Below are 5,077 nucleotides of genomic sequence, written 5' to 3' on the forward strand. Positions count from 1 at the left end.
CCAATAGTACTCTTTCAAGTCTTGATACATCTTGTCCGATCCTGGGTGGATCGAATATCTCGATTTGTGGGCTTCATTAAGGATGACTTCTCGTATGCCACCATAGAGTGGAACCCAAATACGCTTCTTGAAGTATAAGGCTCCCTCTTCATTTGGTGCCATGTACTTCAATGCACCTCGGAGGTATTCAGCTTTACGGTTCTCTCCTTTAAGAGCTTCTTGTTGTGCATCACGAATGCGTGCAGTGAGGTTCGTTCGAATGGTCATTTCTAACGCTCGAACTCTTAGGGTCTTAACCCTTTCTTTTCGACTTAATGCGTCTGCTACAACGTTTGCCTTTCCTGGGTGGTACTTAATCTCACAGTCGTAATCATTTAGCAGCTCGACCCATCGCCGCTGGCGCATATTCAATTCCTTCTGATTAAATATGTGTTGCAGGCTTCTGTGATCTGTGAAGATTGTGCATCGAGTACCATATAGATAGTGTCGCCAGATTTTCAAGGCGAATACCACTGCGCCCAGTTCCAGGTCATGAGTGGTATAATTTCTTTCGTGCACCTTCAGTTGCCTTGACGCGTAAGCGATGACTTTTTGGCGTTGCATGAGCACGCAACCTAGTCCTTGTCGCGAGGCGTCACAGTATACCACGAAGCCTTCCGAGCCTTCGGGTAGTGACAATATTGGTGCATCGCATAGCTTGCTTTTGAGTAGCTGAAAAGCTTCTTCTTGTTTAACACCCCAGTCATACTTCTTGTCTTTCTGAGTAAGGGCAGTTAGCGGCTGAGCTATTTTGGAGAAATTCTCGATGAATCTCCTATAGTAGCCTGCTAAGCCCAAAAATTGGCGAACCTCAGTTGGGGTTTTGGGAGCTTCCCAATTCTTTATGGCTTCAATCTTGGACGGGTCTACATGAATGCCCTTCTCATTCACCACGTGACCAAGAAATTGTACTTCGCGAATCCAGAATTCGCACTTCGAGAACTTTGCATACAGTTTCTCTTTCTTCAGTAGCTCTAGAATGGTTCTGAGGTGTTGTTCGTGCTCTTCTTTCGTCCGTGAGTAGATCAGGATATCGTCGATAAATACAATCACGAATTTATCGAGATATGGTTTGCATACGCGGTTCATCAGATCCATAAAGACCGCTGGTGCATTCGTCAGCCCGAATGGCATCACAAGAAACTCGTAATGTCCATAGCGTGTTCTGAATGCAGTCTTTGGTACGCTTTCTTCTTCTATCCTTAACTGATGATATCCAGATCGAAGGTCGATCTTGGAATAGTAGCTTGATCCTTGCAACTGATCAAATAAGTCATCAATCCTCGGTAGTGGGTACCGATTCTTGATCGTTAGCTTGTTCAGTTCTCTGTAATCGATACACATCCGCATGGTTCCATCCTTTTTCTTCACGAACAAAACTGGAGCTCTCCAGGGCGAGAAGCTTGGCCTTATGAATCCTTTATCCAACAACTCCTGGAGTTGTGTAGACAATTCTTGCATCTCGGATGGTGCAAGTCGATAGGGCGCCTTGGCTACAGGAGTGGCTCCTGGAACCAAGTCGATACGGAATTCGACTTGTCGTTGCGGAGGTAGTCCTGGCAGATCTTCAGGGAACACATCAGGAAATTCCTTCACCACAGGAATATCTTCCAGTTTCGGCTCCTCAGCCTTCTTATCTACAACGTGTGCTAGGAGGGCAACACATCCTTTCCTTAAGCACTTCTGTGCCTTCATGCAACTGATGATCCGAAGAAGCGCGTCTCGCTTTTCTCCATGTTCGATGAGAGTTTCATCATTCGCCCAAGGGATGCGAATGATCTTCTCATGACAAATAACTTCAGCTTTGTTCTTGGACAACCAGTCCATTCCGATTACCACATCGAAGCTACCCAATTGAATAGGTAAGAGATCGATGCTAAAGCTTCGTTCACCAAGTTCTAGCATGCAAACTTCGCCCGATTCAACAAGTTTACCATTGGCTAGTTCTATGGAATAGGGAATATCCAATCTACTAGACTCTATCCCAAGCGTACGTTTAAATTCCACGGACATTAAACTATAATCGGCACCGGTGTCAAATAATATGGGTGCAAAGTGATCGTTAATGAGAAACATACCGGTGACCACGTTAGGATCCTCGCGTGCGTTCCTTTTCTTGTCACCAGACGACTCAGCATGCGTCTCGGTCTTTTCTGTCCAGAGTACGAATGCCACTGTACCTCCAGTGTCGTTGAAGTTCAGCGGTTTGCAGTCAAGAAACTGCTTGAAAGTGCAGCCCCGAGCTGCGTCTCCTCCAGATGAATCTCCATTCCCATTACGTCTCGCATTGCTTGGCCCTCCAATTTGTTCAGTACGGTTCGCCTCGTACTGGGCGATAGCTGTGGAGATTCTTTCCTCCAGTAGGGCGTTTAGTTCTTCAGCAGTTCTTGGAAGTAGGGGAGGAGGAGGTTGATCACGAGCGTTCACAACTCTTCTGGGTGATATGTTCTGACAGAACACGACCCAATAGGGTTTATACATTTGTTTGATATCGTCTTACTAGACAGTGGAAGTATGATATATACCCACATAAGTGACATCAAACAATCCGCTATTTAAATCAATTCATACAGCAGCAAGCATGTATAAATAGATAAATGTTGGCGGTTCTTGTCTTTATACCCTAAATTATTACTCCACCGAGTATTTATTAGGCTGGGGGAAGGGTGCTCACGTTTGACCCTTTTCTTGTACTGAGGGAATCTATACGTGATAAGACTTGCTGTGGTTTCTGTGCACTAAATTCCATAATTATGTATGCATCCATAATTACGTAACTCCTTGCACAGTCCGCACAGTTCGTTTCATCCTCGTATTTCTTCCTTCGGATGGGCCATTGCTTTCAGGTAAAGTCACATATACTTGTGACATCCTACTTCTAGTACATGCTAATTATCACACATAATTGCAAGTAATTTCTCAGTTAAAGACAAGTGCTACTCCCGTGCACCCTAAGTCTCGTAGTGTCTTTTCTAGACTCATGTAAACAGTTTCAGGCAGTGGATGTCGCGGGACGTTTAATGCAATGAAAACTCTTTGAAAAATTGTTTTTGTGATAGGATCCTAGAGATTGTAGACTAGACTCGAGAAGGAATCCTGGTTCACTACAATCGCAGCTCTGATACCAATCTGTCACACCCCTTTCTGCGGCGGAAGCACGAGGTGTGATCATGAAAGGTTCTCATTGCATACGAAAGGTAAACATACTACATGCTCATGAAAATAACTTCAAATACCATAACTTGAAATCATAAGTTAGCGTTTACAACGCGAGTTAACATAAAACATTGTCTTAAAAGGTTTACACTTTATTTAAAGACAAACACAAGCGACATCCACGAGCATAAGAGAGACCACGCGCACATCCATCCTAGTTACCTGAAATACATGTGAGTTTTGGAAAAACGTCAACATAATGTTGGTGTGAATTCATGCCGTTTTGTTTTGCACTTTTGTATACTTTGTATGAAAACATATTTTGTGAATAAATCGAGTTTTCATTAAATCCAGTTTCATGTGTACACCACGTACTCATGTATGATTCAAATTCTTCTAGAGTACCCCACGTACTCAAGTATAATCCATGCTTTTCTTGAGTACCCCATGTACTCAAGTATTCATCAAGTTTTAGAATGGTATGAGTTTTTATGTAAATTAAGTATTCCTGTATGTATCAGGATTGTTAATGGGTTGCAAAGCCATTAACATGTGACACGACATAGGAAGTCACCAAACCTTAGGCATTTAATTGGTATATTCTGAGACACAAAAGCACTACTCGATACTCGCCCTCATCGAGAGTGTGGCTGCCCGGCACCCGTTAGATCTAACCTTTTGTTCTGCGGTCTAGGTATATTGTTGATTAATGGTGCTTCTGTACCCTATTCGTGACACGATTCCTCGCATCATTTTTCATAGCGCATCCTACTTGGTACTCGTTTCTCACCAAGCGCGCTTCTCATATTCCTATTTCACAACACACTTGGTACTCGTTCTCACCAAGTGCGCTTCTCGTTTTCTTATTTCACAACACACTTGGTACTCGTTCTCACCAAGTGCGCTTCTTGTATTCTTATATCGCTACACACTTGGTACTCGTTCTCACCAAGTGTGCTTTTTATTATCATACTATTTGTTAAACATAAAAATATCTGTAACATGTATTTCACCCCCGAAGTTATAAAACTGAAAACAGTTAAGAGAAAAGGGGGAGCATGAACTCACAACTTTGCGTTCCTGTGCGTCGTAAACTTCACCGGGTTTGCTTATTTAACGTCGTAACCTATACGCGTTTTCTTAACGTTAGTCACTAGACTTGCGTCGCACAAGTTCAGTCACTCACTTTTGTATTCGTATTGTCGTGCTAAAAATATTTCATATTTTTTTAACTAAGTATCTTACTTATATTATTTTTTCGCAAATTAATATAAGTATCTTGTGTTTTGCACTTTGCACCCGAATTATGTGTCTTGTATATTGTATGTGTATTTTCATGTTTATACTCCTCATGAGTATTTAGTGTATTTTTACGTCTTAATACGCTAGCACGTATAACACATACTATATACACTTAGCACAGAAGTTGGTGATAAAATAATATATATTTTTCTCTCAAACATATACATACTTATATCCATTTTTATTCTTGAAGAAATCCTCATTTCTTATCACCAAAAATTAGGGAAACCTTGGTAATACTCTTAAATACATTTTTAGGGAATAAGTTTCTCAAAAACTTATATTTTTCTAAGTATCAAAATTTATAAAAATTTTGGCAGAGTTTCCCCTAAAAATGGAGGTTTCCCATGTTTTCAAAACATGTGTTTATTTTCTTTTAAATCGTCAACAATCATCAACAACACTTATCAACAATAATCATCCACGAATATCACTAATTTCTCCATTTCATGAACTTGGTTATTTACTAAAATTGTGTAGTAACTTACTAGCACATTTAGTAAGTCTTGTTATCTTTAAAAATAAGTTTAGTTTCTTAAAAACCCTATTTTCAAAGAATATAAAGTTTCACAACTTCTAG

The sequence above is a fragment of the Helianthus annuus genome, chromosome 10, assembly GCF_002127325.2.
Source record: "Helianthus annuus cultivar XRQ/B chromosome 10, HanXRQr2.0-SUNRISE, whole genome shotgun sequence".
NCBI lineage: Eukaryota > Viridiplantae > Streptophyta > Magnoliopsida > Asterales > Asteraceae > Helianthus > Helianthus annuus.